Source organism: Dromaius novaehollandiae, chromosome 3 (assembly GCF_036370855.1).
Source record: "Dromaius novaehollandiae isolate bDroNov1 chromosome 3, bDroNov1.hap1, whole genome shotgun sequence".
Classification (NCBI taxonomy): domain Eukaryota; kingdom Metazoa; phylum Chordata; class Aves; order Casuariiformes; family Dromaiidae; genus Dromaius; species Dromaius novaehollandiae.
Window position 1 is genome coordinate 118,935,778 of NC_088100.1, and position 17,383 is coordinate 118,953,160.

Consider the following 17,383-nt stretch of genomic DNA (forward strand, 5'->3'; position numbering starts at 1 on the left):
ACACCCGCCGCGTCGGTCCCGGCCCTGGCACCCCAGGGAGGGCTCCCCTGTCAGGCGGCGAGCACAGCTGGCCCACCCCCCGACAAACCCCCCCGGCCCCACGGGTCCGAGCCGTAGCGGGGACCCCAATAACAAGCAGTAGCACGGTGCCGGCGGGGAGTGGGACCAAGGCCCTTTGGGCAGCCCCGTCCGGAGGTGGGCCAGCACCGCACAGCGAGCCAGGGCTCGCTCCCCGCAGCACCGGGCACGTCGCCTCCGGTCCGCAAAACCGGAGCTGAGCGCGCAGCATCAGGAGGGGGCTGCTGGGGTCACGACCGGCTTGCGAACAAACTCTGCACTTAAGGCGGGGGTGATACGGAAAATCTGGGGTCTGCGAAGTAAGAGAATTTGCATCCACCGTAACTGCTTCCAGTTTAAACGCAGTTATTAGAAAAGCGACTGTAAATTTAACACTCTCGTCTCCAACAGATCCCATTCAGTTATATGACTTGCCATGTTGTTTCATGAGAAAAATCACTCCTACTTTATTTTCTGTTAATGTCAGAAACTAAATGCCCTACGGGAAAGTAACCTGTGCTCTAATTTGACTGAATAGTCACTTGCAGTTTTGTTAACTGCATCTCAACTACAGAGTCAAATTCGGTACTCACGCAAAGTGGTGCCACCATCTTGTCTGCGCTGTTCAGGCCTAAGGAGGAGCTGTATCTGATCTGCCAAATCTTTATCACGGGTGGTGATGCAACACAGTGCTCTGCGGAGACACCCAAGCTAACTTAAATATCAGAAGTAGTTTAGCCATGCAAGCAGCATGAGTGGCTTCAGGCTAATCAAACATGCCGAGGAAAAGAGAGTATTATGCTGGGCAGAGCACCCTACTAAAATAGTTATACCGCTTTGGTACTCAAATAAACACAATGGGCTGTACCACAGAGAGAGGTGTAGACATACCCTCCGACCCTAGGGTGAGTGTAAAGAGGTGACAGGCAGGAAAAAAAGCTACAAAGGATTTTAGTTATACTTACAGAAGAATTAGCAGATTAATTGATCTATTGGTACTGTTTTATGAGAGAACAGCTCTGTGGAGGACAGCCAGGAAGAGAACTCAGAGCTGTGTAATATTGTACACTAGAATATTTGCAAATGTCCTGTAAACTCTAAAAAATGGGCACCAAAATTAACATTAATTACTAACGGGACATGCACACACACACACACGTTAATGAGCTGCGGGAAAAGCTAAAAGCCAGCAGCACTAGTCACCAGCTGCAAGAGACTGCCCAATTTAGAGATTATAACTACGAGCTTTAGTTCTAAAAGAAACTGCCCAATTTAGAGATTATTACTACAAGCTTTAATTCTAAAAGGAACTGCCCAATTTAGAGATTATTACTATAAGCTTTGGATCTAAAAATACTAAGACGTGAAAAGGAAGCAACTGTGCGGTCATACAGCTCTCGCTACTCCGTGAGTGCCTTTCTCCCTGGGCTCTGGCCCCCCAGCAGCCGTGCTCGCTGACTTCACGGAGGCGAAGCCGGCCAGGCCTGAGGAGAGGGGGCAAAGCCGCCCCCCGCCCGCCCGCAGCGCGCCATTAAGCGCAGCGCTAACGGGCACCGGCGCGCACCGAGCGCACCCTCTGCTGGCGCGGGGCCCGCGGCCGCCGGCCCCGCCCCGGGCCGCGCCATTGGCGGACGTGCCCTGGAATTCCGTGACGTCACGGGTGCGGGGCGGGGGGGGCGCCGTTCCTCTCGGCCGCGTCCGAAGCGGGCGGAAGGCGCTCGGCCGCCAGACGCCGAGCACGGGGAAAGGGGAGATCAAACAGGTCTTTATCTTTCCTCAAGGACTCAGCAGCTGCTCTCTGCTGTGCTGCCAGCAGCTCCCGCTGAATTAAAGCCTTCTAAAAAATAACGCGGCCGAGGCTAAGGGGTCCCTGCGGTTAATCACACGCACCGAGGCCAATCAAAATCCCACCTAAATATTCAAAAGGAAAGACTGTTCTAAAATTTTCATCAACTTTTGCCTTCTCATTTCGTCTTTTCTGACTAATGCCATTAAAAAGCAGGTTTTCCAGGGCTACAGAGACAGGAGCGCTCCCTCTGACACTTGGGCAGCCCTTTAAACTTTATCGCGTTGGATCACAAAGTACTATTTTTGTGCCAATGTGACGCTGCAGAAACAGATGACCCAACACCACGACGACTCCAAACACTCCTCATTTGCAGAGACCAGTGACAGGCATTGGCTCCTCCTTTCTGCAGGCTTTTATCTGTAGAGACCACAGAGATCTGCCACTCCCCCAAGTCTGCTAAGAGACCACGAAGGAGTCCAACCTAACGAGATCCCATGGCTTCGACCGACAATAACATGCCAAGGACAATGACAGCATTTCATCCTCAGCTAACGTAACCACTGCCACTACTAACGTGTCCAGATTGCTTCACGAAATTAGATCAGGATGGGAAATAGCTAGTTCAGACTGGAGCCAAAGAAGACTAAAGAGATACTGGATAGAAAATAGGAATAGTCAAATCAGGAGTTGCCTGAAATGTTTTTGCACCTTTCACAGGAAGCGCACAGCCCCCAGACAGCAGAGAAAGGCACACTCTCAGAGCCCGTATTAATTCTGGCTGTCCAAGTAGCATAAATTTTCCAGAATACCATCTTTCACCTTTACCTTGTTGAGAAACTTTCTCACCTTGCTGAGGAGTCCCTGGACACAGTAAGGCATGTTTCTGTCACATCAGGCTGGATCAATCCTAACTCATTGTAACAAGCTGAAAAGATTCTTTCCAAATTGTGTCCGAAAGCCACGCTATCCCTAATAATACTTCCAGCAAAAGCTGCAGCCTCAAGTCCTTCAAATAGCTCCAAGTCAGCTTCAAATGCCAACATAAGGTTTTGGCCCTAATTGGCAAAACAGCTTACAGATCGACCCCGGCAACATCAAAGACGGTATGAGGATCTACAAACAGCTGCAGCAGCTGCTTTCCTTTGCAACAGCACAGATTACAAGCCCCAAAACAAAACGCGGCAGAGCAGAAGATGAAGTGTGCCTTTCGGAGGTTATCTAGCCAAAGGAGAACAAGCGAATCCAGAGCATGATCATTACTAAGTAACACTGCAGATATCTTTCAGAAACATGTGAAAAAGATCTTCCACCACAAGAGGCATTCACAATTTGGTATATTACCAAAGAATTTCTTCTCTGATTAAAGAAGAAAATTTTGTTCCCTGTCCCCCCCTTCCCAACAGCACAAACTAAAAATCCAAACCACTTAGTCTAGTTCCAACTCAATAAAGAGAGAAAATTCTCCTCCTATTACCCAGGGGAAGTTAGGGTTGCCATTAATTTTATGCAAAAGACACTCAGATATCAGTGAGGGCAGAAGTATAAAAGCCTAGCTTTATCTACAACAGACTCAGCCCAACTCAGATTTCCACACATCTCCTCCCACACCCAATTCTCCCTTCCCACTCTCCTTCAGATCTGTCTCTTTCCTCTTGCTCCTCAAACCCGCAACCACCTTTTGGACTGATGTGCATCCTCACTTCTATTCCCCGTCTCAGCTCTAAGCTTTTTGGCCATCTTATGATTTCATATTCCCTACACACCTTCCTTAATTTAATGCATTTGCTCAGTTTCACTTTTTTTTTCACCTTGTTCCTATCCCTTCCTTCCATCCTACTGATTTCATGCCAAACCATTCCCATCTTCGCCTAGTCTTTCATCCGGTGCCAGTCTCTCCCCATACCTGCTGTGTTTCCCCTTTCCTTCTGCAGCTCCCAAATTCGATAGCCTTTCCTGGCCAACTCCAGTCCCCATCCTTAAATTCCGGTCCTTCATCCCTGCTCCAGTGCTGGCTCGCCCCCAGTCCAGTTTCTGGCTGTGGCAGCTACATAGTTCTGATTTAAGTAAAATACACCTACAAAATCCTAGAAAGTTTTTGAATTGTATCTTCCTCTTACCATGTATTTTTGCACAATGAAAACATTTGTAAACCTAACTTTGTAGTAACAGTATATTTCGGTAGGGCGTTAAATTGTTTTCCTAAAGAATCATCTACATAAGAGATATTTCCAGGGTTTTTATTAGGAAGTTACTTAGTGTAGAAATCATCAGCACTTGAAGGAAAGTAAAAATTTAAAATTTCAAAATGATTAACAATAATTTTGCCTCTGTGTAAACAATTTTCTTTTATTATTTATGTTTTGAAATTTTCTGTGTCGTGAACTTGTAAACTATAGATGATATAGTATTGTAAGAATGGCAACGCAATGTAACAATGCAAAGTTCTTTGGTATGTTGGATTGCCTTTTATACCAGACAGTGCACATATTCACAATTTGTACTATTCCTACTCTCTGTCAATATAGAGGCAAAAAATAGACAGGCCAAAGCTAGCAGGTGTATAGTATACTTATCTAATTTGCACTTACTGGAAATACGGATAAGAAGTTGCATAACAGTAGCATATACTTTCTCCTTTTCTTCTGTTTTCATTGGGTATTTGAATCATGTATTTTAGAGAACAGTGAAAGGCAAATCCTTCACATTTATTAGACATTTTGGCCCTATGTTTAAAGAAAGCATTAAAACACACATATACTTTTAAGTACCTACTTAAGCTCCATTAACTTAAATGGAAGATAAATGCACTTAAATTTACACACATGCTAAAGTGTCTTCCTGAAGCCTGAACATTGAGGAAAGTCCTGCTATATAAATAATAATGAATGAACACATGTATCACATTAAGATTTCCTTGGACTTCTTGGCTTCTTTAGGAGACCTTAAAAGAGACAGCTACTTTAAAATACTTAATTTTCAGTCTCATGATTTCTTTTCACTCACTGAGCATTACACATGTGCAGAGGTTTTGGAATAAACCTCTCTGTTTTTGGAGATGAACTGTATTTTTCTAATGTCTCACAACCCCAAAACAGTAAATCTGATTTTTTTCAACTTTTTCAACTTATTTCACTGAGACTGAGGATAAAATGTTTCTTCCAAAAGGAATTTCAAGGACAAAGTCCTAAGAGAGATGAGATAGCAGAGAGTAAGATTCAGGACTCCTGAATTTTGTTTCTGTTTCTGGATTATCACTAATTTTTAGGAGGTTTGATGAGTATGTCAGCCTCCACCTTTGTGGTCCCTCTCCTGCAAAGACTTACCAAGTGCTTTGTTTCACTGAGTATAGGCTTACTTCTATACACAGATTCCTGTCTCTAATTTCCTGTGTATCATCCAGGATTCTCTTATTATAATGTCATTTGTATTGCCTATCATTAACATACATGCACTGCTGGAAATCAGCTCTCATCCTTCTAATGAGGTCCTACAGAACATGAAAGAGTAAATAACATTACATAAAACAGCACTAATTCTTTCTTTTCTATGGCCTAGTGAGTTTCCTCTGGAGAAAAAAGCAGCACACAGAAAAACTCTAAGACCACCCGATAACAACATCCCTAAATTACATTCCTATTCCTATCTTGTTTACCTATTTGTTTTATTTGTAATATCCTTTCTAATACGCTTAATATTTTAACACCCTTAAAAGTCAAGTCCATTCCCTTTAAAGACTGGAGGTTAAAAAGTATCTTTAATTGCCTGGTATATAGCTAACAGCAGAGTTCCAGGTATATAAGATGAACTGTAACTGTAACCATTGTCTCCATTTTTACTTACCTGTTTTGAAAAGCTTGTACACAACAGTTGATCATCTTAAGGTGGAAAAAGGACTTGGAATATAATTACACCAAAGCAGCAGTATTCCTATTACACTGACACTACAAAAATCCTAAACAGAAACCTGAATAACTTTTTAAACAGCTGTACTTCATTTTATACTAGGTTTTCATTTTGTATGGTTCACATTCTTACTCTTACATAATTATATTCTCACTTGTTTCAATGTCTGGGACGATAAAGGACAATGATACAAATAAAAATAGCACTACGTATTTACACAGCCATGGACCTACCCTTGCCAAAAGAACTCCTGTTTCTTATTGACTTCTCTGAGCTTAAATCTTTTCTTCTTCCTTCTCTCAGCATAGCAGATGCTATTTTTCTTAAACAGATAATATCAGTTTTACACTGCACTAAAGGGTTAACTGAAATAGAAATGGAGTCCTAGGAAGAGATACAGAGTAGTGCACAACAGATAATTGTGAGGTTATTGTACAGTCTGGCCAAAGACTAGAAATTATGTAATATGGCAAAGAGTATCTGTGATTTTTAGACAAAACAGGATCAAATACTTAGGAAACAAGCTGGAGTTAACACTGTCTTCCGCTGCCCCAAATGGACACTTAATCTTTAACTCATTTTACTTGTCATAATATATTTCAGAGATATGCTGTTAACTTTAATTACAGAAATACATCTAGGACCCTGCATGAAAGGACTGATGGACAAGCAAAAAGAAAAAGGGGGTTATTCTCTGCAAGATTTTGAAATTTACCATACCTGCTTGAGTGAGTTTGCACTGCTAAGCACATTGAAAGTGGGCTTTTGCAAGGTTTTCTGCAATATAGGGAAGAGCAATTATTCTGGCGAACATCGCTTCCTAAAGTTACAGCACCACAAAATTATTAAACTCATTTTAGCTCTCCTGCTCCTTCACACATGACTAAGTTATCATAACAACCTTTTCGGTCTTTTTGAAACATCGTATTGTCCTGCGGAAGGAACTGGATAGCCCATGGGCTTCATCCTAATAGAGACTACTGTAAATTCTTTTATTTCCTAGTACTTCTGTGTTGATAGATTCATTAAAGCTGCCAAGCAGAAACAACCAGGACAAACTCTAATTGGTTCCCAAACAAGATCCCTACCACTACAACGATTTATTTTGAGCTCCAGTTCTAGCAGAATTTCAGTGGGCTGATTTGCCCCCAAGATTCATACGCGCTGGCAAGTAAACCCCTGTAGGCTTGCATTAGGGAAGAAGAAAAAAGGGCTCACTGTTTTCCACCCGTTAGGCTCACATTGGCCTCATTTTACAGCGCTGTTCTTGTAAAGGATGTCTTCTTTTGCACTGGTGCTGTACCTAGCCCATGCTGACACTGCCTTGAAAGGCTCTTTCTAAGAGCTTCTGTATTTGGGAGAACTAAAAGAGTCATATTATTTATTTCATTTCTTTGTCAGTGGGGTAATCTCGGGAGATATGAATCTTTTCTTCATGAAGGCCCCAGGGATAGCAGTCACAGAGTGAAACTCAGCCACACTGTAGTACAACGCAAACAGCAGAGACCACAATGCGCAGGCTCAAAAAACAAACATCAGACCAGAACAATCAAGTATGAGCTCCGACATCATAATTTATTTGGAACAGCAACATTCTGCAGACTTGCTACTTTCAAAATAGGTCTGCTTCTTCATTGCAAAAGCACAAGAGTGAGATTGTCTTGAAATAGCATTGATGCTTCACAAGCCCGATTTCTGAAAGTCAGCCGAGGTAGGTTCTCAGAAATGAAATTATATTATTCTGAGGTCTGACCCTAACACAGTTGCGAGGTGTTCTGCCACATCCCATCTCTCTTAAAAAGTACTCCCAAATCTCTAAATCCACTTTCAAGAAAAGTAGTCTCCCAAGAGACAGCAGAAAAGGGAAAGAGAAGATGGAGTGGCAGACAGTATATTTTAACATGACAGCAAAGAATGCTTAATTAAATTCCTTTCAGTCTGATGAGACTACGGAATTTGGGTTTTTTATAGAAATAAAAGTTCCTATTTTCCTAACATTCTTTGTAAATCACAGGCTTTGTAGATTGTACACTATTGTGCCACATTTTTGGTTCATTTTTCTTCATTTCTCCTCTTCTCAAATACATATGTCATGAGGTATCTCAATGTGAAAACTGGAATTGCTTTTAAGAATAGTGCTTCATATTAGTGCTGCTCATGCTCTCCTATGTGGACATACATACACACACACTACAGAGCACGCTAATGCTTAGAGACTTATCTGATATTATTCAAGTTCAAGCCTTCTGAAGAAAAACTAACTCGCCCTGATCACACGTTGCTGAGTATCCACAATCCCAGCCAAAAATAAAAGGATTTGCAGGTATTCTGAAAATCAGGCCTAGTATATCTTGAATTGCATACCCAAACTCGGGTACCCCAAATTACAGGCTGCTTTAAAAAATGCTTTAAAAATGCCCATTTATCCGCTTTCATGTCATGAAGAAGTCAGCGTCAGAGGCAGAATTAGAAGTTCCTGACTCCTAGACAGGCTCTGACCACACATCTCTTCTGACAGAGCTGAGAGCCGGAAGTAAGGGCGCAAAGCAATGATGTGGCAACACGTAGTTCCTTCTGATCAAACTGTGCCTGCCAAGCCCTGCTCTCTTTGGGGGTACTGCAAAGCTACTTTAAAGGGGCCCAGCTGCTTTAAAGCAGCCCAGTGTTCTTTGGTGCACAAGAAGAATTCATCAGGCAACACCAGATTTCCTACGTGACTTGGTGTATCTTAGCCAGTTGCTGACAATACTCCCTCTTAAGTTTTACAGTGGGTTTGGGGAGTTTTAAAAAGCCCCAAATCCCTGCAGACAGGTGATAACATCAAAATTTCCTCTTTTGTTTTTGAATTCTAAAGAAAATGTCAGGCAGTTGTGCTTGCAGAGACAAGCTTGATCCCCTAACAGCTCAAAACCCACCAAAACAAACAAGCAAGCAGCAGAAGGGAAATGAGAAGGCAAAAATCTATCATGTGTTGACATTGCATGATTTTGCCAAATCTTATGTTCCGTGGGGACTGGCTCCAATTTTGGTACATTAAGTCCTGGCAATACTACGTAACGCATACAAGTGATTTGTTAAAATACATGCTACAGTCTAGGCAACTAGAGTGGCAACTGGCTTTACCGTGGACTGTGATTGCTGAGCCCAGAGCACAGGTCTCAAGACAGAGGCGGAGAAGAAGCACCATTTGAAGCCTTAGTAACAAACGACTACAAGGACAGGTTGCCAGCTTACTTCCTTTGGGCTACATGGTTCTCAAGCACAGTTCCCATGCTGGGACTGTGTCCCACATCCAGCAGAGGGCCTGTGCTTATATGTGATAAATCCTCACTGCAAGAGGGAGTAATTCAGCAGATGCTGCTGCATTTGACATTAAACACTTCATCATACCTTGAAGTTACACCCTTCAGCCTAGCCCTGACCCACAATGAACAGCTAGCATTCCTGGGAGCCACTGTCACTTCCCCCTGCAAACAACACACAGCGCCCTTCACCGGTGGTTCACCGAAGCACAAGCTAGCTGCCTGGAGGTGCTAGATTTTGGTATGGGGTTCAGAGGGCCAGGAAGGTTAGCCACCCCTCATCTGCAGTATTTAGGATTCTTGTTATGAGACCCACAAGAGCACTTGTAGAGTCTTTACATCTAAAGGGGTGCCTGTACAGTTGTGCAGTGAACATACTTCTGCTCCAATGCCCACTTCTGTAGACCTGAGACATGGGTCTAGGGGCATGAAGGCTTCTCCTGAAAAACTGGTCTGTAACTTCCTCCTACAAAAGAACATCGACAGGGGAAAAAAATGACCAGCATTGACAAGATTTTTCAGTAGTGACTTTTACACACTAGCAAGACGTCTTCGTAGCTTTGCTTTGTGAATCTAGCAGTTCTGACGTATTCTGATACCAGCATCACTCCTAGGCCATAGCCCAAGTCAGACAGGAACAGGAACAGAAGCACAGCTGTATTACTGTCATGTTGCTAATACTCAAATATAACCATGTGAGGACATGATTTTTCTAGGCCTCGTATACATACGACTTAAGAAAGACCCTCAAGGGGCATGATGCTGTATTACAAATTCCTCATAGATGACACATAATTACCTCCCTTTTGGAAAAGATTAGAAGAAACACTAGGGTCCAGAATACACCAGTGACTTTCCTTAAACACCATACTAACAATTTAATTTCAAATGCATAGTGCAAAAGGATATTTTATAAACAAAACGGCAAACTATGCCAGTATAAAGCCAAAAAGAAGCTATTCATGCCTACAATGTCATCAGGTCAGCATTCTCCAAATTTCAATTTATCATGTAAAAACAAACAAGGAAAAACAAGCATCTTCCTCCAAAAATATTTTTGTTTCTTTAAGAAAGAAAGAAACAAAAAAACTGCGTCCATTGTTATTCATTTGCAGGTCCCCTTTAAGCTAGAAGAATATTGTCTAAACAAGGAAATAAATGTTACTGTTTCAAGAATGTTGTCTAAATATAAATGGGGCTTATGATGATCCAGTTGAAAGGAAGCCATGCTAAATTCAGCATCCAAAGAATGAGTCCTCTCTATACTATACACTGGATCCTTAACTTAGACTTCTCTTCCTTAAGTCAGTGGAGCTTTGACAATTTACACCAGCTGAGGATCTGACTCATACCATTTTACCAAGGGACGAGCCGATCAGTGATATGGTCTGCTTTAAACAGGATTTACAAACACCTACAACGTGCCATGATGGCATGACCAGTAACACTGACTGCTAACTGTGACCTCCGCTGAGCTTAACTCAAAATGAAGGTGTACCTGCTGGAGGAACTCTGCTTTAAACTTTTGTCTTTTCAGACGTGTCCTCTGTGCTCTCCCTTCCTTTCGTTGCTGTCCTTTTCTGCTTTAGTTTCCTTGTAGTATCTCCCTAGGTAAACCAAAAGCAAGCAGATATGGGTGGGGTACTGTAATTTGGGAGCTCCTCCCAACTACTGGAAAAGCAGCTTCAGTTTTAGTAAGGAACATTTCCAAATCAACTTTCATCTCAGTTGAAAAACAACGAGGATACCTGATCTTTTTTCTTTCCTTTGGCTGATCACCTCGAGAACAGTATAATTTGTTTTGGTCTGGGAGCTTCAAATTATTGCAAACTGTGTCACGACTGGATCAAAATCTCACACTGTAAAGGCATGCAATGTTCACTCTCTCCTATTTCTTAAAAACTTCAAGGCATAGGGATTTGAGAGATAATAGAAATACATTGTATATGGTATACATCTCCTACCATATGTTCACTCTCAGCTTTGGATTTTTGCAGTGTTGCCAAACGTTCATATGCCAATTAAGAAACTAGAATCCAGTCCTTACACAGAGATTAAGTAATTCAGCACAGTGTCTCTGCAGGCTATAATTAAAAGCAGTGAGCTTCATTATAGAGAGAGGAAAAGTAGAGACAGAGACTTGGTTTTGGTATTGTTTTTGTATAAAACATACTGGATACTACAGCTAACCCATTCACTTTTCTCCAGCTGTACTCAGTTTAAATTAATCAGAAGAGACCAAATCTAAGCACTAAGAAAACCAGCATACAAGAGGAAACACAAAGTTAAGGAAATTCTAGAATCTGACTAGCAGAGAAGTATTAACTTCTGGAATATTACTTAGGTGTCTAACTAGCCAATTCATTTCAAAATAATGCTGCCAAATTTAATTATTATTAACCATACTAGCAACGCTGATGGTGATGATATCTACGGCCAAACACAAAGGGACCTTAGTTTCTCAGGATCTACATATATATATAAATAAATATATATATATTTACACACACACACACACACACACACACACACACAGAGCTGTAGATGTTCCTTCCCTGAAAGAGCTTAAAGTTTATATGATTTTATATGATGAGTTTTTATTTGATAGAATGGAGACAAAGACATTACACACAAAAAAGACAGTAATATCAGAGCAAAAAAAAGTTTTACAGTTATTTTAAAATCCAGATCATGTGAAAATATCTGCATTATTACCTACTGTGGTCTATAAGAACAATAAAATACAGTTATTCACCACAGATCTGTTAAAAGATTGATATCTAGGCATTCACTGTGAAGTACTGAGTAGATTTAACAGTAGTTATTGCATTAATACAAAGGTAATGAATATTTGTGTCTCCTCATCAAGTGTTCCCAACCCAGTGTGAGGTATCACAACACACTGTCTCTACCTATTGTGCTGATGACATAGATACTGAAGCAGATGACTATTGACATTTGGCAGGAAGCTGCGCTTGCAAATATCAACTTAGATTCATTACAGTTAATTACATTTTTGTCAAATGGTATGATGTCATACTATCTGAAATGAAAAATGTTCCCTCAAGTCATTCAGCATCTTAAGTTATTGTCCTGAGAGTACACACACAAAGGTTTCTTTTCATGCTATCCTGATCCCCCATGCAAAAGTAATATGAGAGTGTGTAACAGATTTAAAGCTTGCAAATATACCATCTGCAATGGTATTTTTGGGATACCATTAAAATGTAGAAGAAAATATATCTGGATATTCAGCTGAGCCAGTCTCCACATATACTGTAGTACTTGACTGATTGTCTAGCAGATAGAAAATTCATTCTTAAAAGGTAAGTTTTCAAATTCGTGAAATTACTTCAGTGGACAAAATTTACCTTTGTTAATGTCTCTGCACATTTAGAATGTTGTAAAAAGAACATACATCTGTTGCATATTTTAAATTATATCCTTTCCCCTTATTATGTCTAGAAACACTTTTGGAAGCAAGACACAAACTGATTTCTTATCAGAGCATCTTTTGATCCATCTTCATTAATTTGGGTACCTTGCGAACAACATTATTGTGTTCTTCCCTCCCACAGGCATCTTCCATGTGTAGATTACAAGTCAAAGGCCAATGAGTGTCTTGCACTTTCTTTCTGGACAAGAGCCTTGCATAATGTGACCCTGGTCTTGACTGAGGCCCTTACTAAGCATTATAAAGTACTATTAATACTATTAAAATGGAAAATACTAGATCAAATAGTAAGGATGAATGAATGCATGACACGAGGATTACATAGCTGATGGCTCCAGACAGATATTAATTTCATTTCATGTTAAATGGAGTAATAAATTCTAAGCAGAAAATAGTCTTCTCTAACACACTGCATATTATAGGCCACAGAACTGCATCCAATAATTTGGGTATCACAAGTATGGGTATCAAAATGAAATAAGAAAAGGATGGATAGTCTCATCTCTTAAGTACACATCAACATAGAAAGAAGTTTTAAATTCTAATCCTGGTCTTTCCACTGACTTGAGAAAGTAAGATAACCAGTTTGTCTGAGTTTTACTATTTTTAAAGTTGGAATACTTGCCTATCCCGTAAGGATACTGTCAGGTTTAATTAATTATGTCTGTAAAATCCTTTCTAAATGAAAAGTGGTAAGCATGATTTATTAATTAAGTCTAAAACATGACTGTAGAATCGGAGCGTGATCATTGTTTTATCAAGGGAATAAAATTTCCAATAAAATACATCTCAAAATGGAAATTACAATAACAGCCTTTTGACTAATAAGTAGACCTTTTTGTGGGGGGAGAGGCAAGGCAATAGGCTTTTGAGGAGTTCTAGGAATAGAAGTATAATCAAGAACAAGAGACACAGAAACACTCGCTCAGCTCTCCCACTGCCTTTAATGCGGCGCTAGCTAAATGGCATTGCATAAATCATGAGAATGCGGGCCATATATCTGGAGAACTACTTCTCCTCTGCCGATTAGACATCGCTTGCTTGTATCCTGACTACACGCAAGGCTCTGTGCAGGTCACCTAGAAATAGCCACCCAGAACTGGAGAGACTACGTGGTGTTAAGAGACAAAAACAACTTGTATGGTGACAACGTATGATCTATAAAGGGCCTGATCTTTCTTTCACATATTTGAAAGTTTGTATCTGTATGACTCTATTATCGTCAGTTCTAACGTTCACCGGTGTTTCAGAGTTAAAGCATCTACATGCAGGCAGAATTCAGATGTCAAAGAGCTCTGAATGACAGCTGTAGGTAGGGTTCACTGACCACACCTCCTTGCTGGGAACAGTGGGCCCTCTGTTTTGAACCTCTCTTGCCTGTGACGGCAGCTGTGTTAGCTAAGGTACTCCTTGCAGGGAATTATAATTCAGTCAGAGCTCACTAAGACCTGGAATTCATCAGTCCAGATAGATGCGAGTAGTTTGAAACCTTCAGAAAAGAAGTGTATCAAATGATCTGAGTTACAGTGATTCAGCACATGTACTGGACAGTCCTGTGGCCCAACTCCTTCCTGGACAACTCCGCCTATTCTCCAGCCTGTGCTGGCAAGCTCCACACCCTCAATGCCAATAGCTGGAGTTTCAGAGAAGGAAATGAATCATGTCCTTGGAATGTAACTGAAATCCCTCAGATCTAAGAAAATAGTTATTCATGTGTGTGTATATATATATGTGGATAGCTCATATATTGGCAATTACATTTAAATTTTATACTACATATGAATAAGAATATCCCAAATCCAGGGGAACTCAGCATAAACTGCCATTCCAAAGATAAAGCATGGGATTAGAAATGAAACAAGCACTACCATGTGACTTCAAATATAATGTAGCCTGAAATTGGGTCTGATCCAGCACAAAATAACCACAGCCCTTCCAGGCTACACAGACATCAGGTTTGAATGGTTGCACTGTAGCAACATGACACTTAATTCAGAAATATCAACTCGTTATAGGAACGAAGACAGTAAGGGATTGTCTAGACTGGGCCGAAGCATTTTGTAAAAACATTCTAGCTAAAACCAATATAATAAGCAAGGGTCAGCGTAGTTTGATTTGTTAGTTGATCAAGAAAAATGTGTGGGGAGATCCCCTTAATTAATTACTAGTTTGTTTACATTTGTGTGTAAAGTCCAGACTTGGAAGTCATGTCACCTCCCCGCCTCCCTGCTTCCCAGCTTTCTCCCTTTTTTAGCACATCTACTGAGACTGTTTGGGTCAAGAGCTACACATCCGCTTGGCCTGTGTTCACACAGGCCTGCCAAGCCCCGCTCGCTGTCATACCAGTAAAAACGGTGGGCCGGCCGTAGCACAGAACTTCAGCCACAAATCCCACTTTGCTTCTTTACAGCAGTGTTGATGCTCAGGGCCTGAGGTAACCCCCGGGCTGCTCTCTAGACCTATCTCACTTCAGAAAACCGGCCCGGGTGCTCCCCCACACAGGGATGGCACCCCCGGCCCAAAGGCATGCTTGTTTTTTTTTTTTTTTTTTTTTTGGGGGGGGGGGGGGCGCGAGGCAGAGGCAGATTACACCACCAGCGAGTGCCAGATAAGCCACCCCTGCCCAGTGCCCTGGAGACTGGGTGCCCTCACTGCCTGGTGCCCTTCCACTGCAGGGGGGCCCAACCGAGCCCAGCCAGGCCCCCCAGCCAGCCCCACCTCCTCCGCCTCTGCTGCTGGGGCTGCCTGCCCGGGGGGCTCACCCACCCCACACATCTGCACAGCATAGACACGCTTCTCCCCTCCTCTTGCACGGGATGCATGTGGTAGGGATGGGTACGGACGTGGCAAAGCAATGCACTTTACACACAAGCTGGTGGTGTCACCCCACAGTGACTATCTCCTTAGTTTTGGTCATTAACAGAAAGTCATTTCAGGTAATCTCATTATTTGGAAGTAATTTGAAGGGTATATTACATTGAAAAATTTCCCTTAGCTGACTCACCCTAGTTACTGGTTGTGTTCAGCTCATAACTTCAGTGTCAGTGTTAGCAAAGGGCAAATATAAAAGGCTCAAATCACAAATACACATCTGATTTTTCAAACTTGGATTTAGGCTTTACTGTGACTTCCTTGAGCAATCATAATCCCACATATGTATGAGCCTAATAGGCCATCTTTTATTTTGTAAATATTTTGCCCACAATCCAATTTTAGTCACTTTGGTCTCAGGCCAAATTTGTGCATGTTTTTATCTAGAGAAAAGCTCTAGCTCTTCAGGCTGCATTCGCTTTTGCAAGGGCACCGTCCTCAATCAGAATGTGTGAGGCCCCGCTTTATGAAATACATAATGACTTTTAAGAGGAAAAAGTGAGATTAACTCTGTTCTAATGGTTAAGACAGTAGGGAGGGTGCCAAGCCAAACCATCTCTTCACCAGCATTTGGAACAGTTCCAACAGGAGAGAGTTGGTAGCACCCTACCTCCAAACATCCTCTAGCTGGATGGTCATTGAAGATGTGAAAGAGATTCGAAACTACAGAAGAACGCAGTCATTACACTGCCTGGATCTCCATCATACCCTGGTACGGATGCTTTCCTGGAGAGCAAGAGGTGTACATTTCCTTGTAACCACTCCTTGAATCTCCCACTTACAGGTAATTACTACATATCATGAAGAGCTGAATGTGGCCTTCAGCTCCAATCCAGCTTTTACCCTAAATTTAAAAATATTCTATGTAACTATGCTCCTGAACCAAGTCACCTCTCCCCAAACTATGCTAAATGCATGCAGGATTAAGCAGGACAGGAAGTCATAGGGACAGACCCTTTGTTCTGTAAGTTTTTACATGAAACTTGCACCATAGCTGACTGGGCAATTACCAGCTGCACATTTCCATTACACTTCCTTCACTTACCACATCACCAGAATTTGTGCCATGCTTCCAGGAGGCAGGAATAACAGCAGCAGGTGCTCCTGTGACCACTGAGCTGTAGCACTCAGAAACAGCAGCACTGCCACCTCCCAGGTGCCTGAGGTGTTATGAGTGCTCCTATCCTCATGCTGCTGCTGCTACCACCACTGCTAGAATGGCAGAGTAGGAAAGCACGTTTGGAGCCACGGTGCACTTTGCCTGCTGTTACATCCTTAGGGAGTTGACACAATACACTGTACAAAGTCTCTACAGCACCGCAGGCTGCCCATACCAATATGCGCCGGACTGGCACACTTCTCCGGGGCACACAAGGCAAAGGGCAGGAACCGCCATCTAGGATTGCTTCGTCTATCGCTCACACTGCAAGGCAGCAACACCTCCACACGCTTCTCTGACAAGCGCCCTCCCAGGGCGCTGCGCTCACAGCCATTTCGTGCAACAAAATACTCAGGCACTACCTGCAAAAGCCAGTATGCAGGGTCAGACCTGTCCCTAGGCAAGGACACCACACCCCATCCTCCTCAGGGCCAGGGCAGACTCCTGGGTCTTAGCCAGACCCCAGCAGACATCCTTATGACTGTGGGCTAACAATAAAAATAACCTAAACTCCCAGTATGGCCTAACCCGTGTAAAAACGACTACTGGGCCCCTAGCTGAAACGCCTGAAGCTCAAAACCCAGAAACGCAGGTTGCCTCAGGTCACAGCTGAGCCGCTGGCGCTAGAAAAAGGGAAGCCTGAGCCCCAGGCCGCCCCTTTGAGGCGCTACTAACCGCAAGCTCAGCACGGGCGGGGCGGGGCGAGGTACGGAGGCCGGAGGCAGAGACCCTCCAGGGAGCGCCAGACCGCCGACAGCCCCACACACGCCCCAATCGCCCCGCGCCGGCCGTTACCGGCCCCGCCCCTTCCCCCCGCCAGGGCGGGGCAGCCGCCCCCCTTCCGCGTC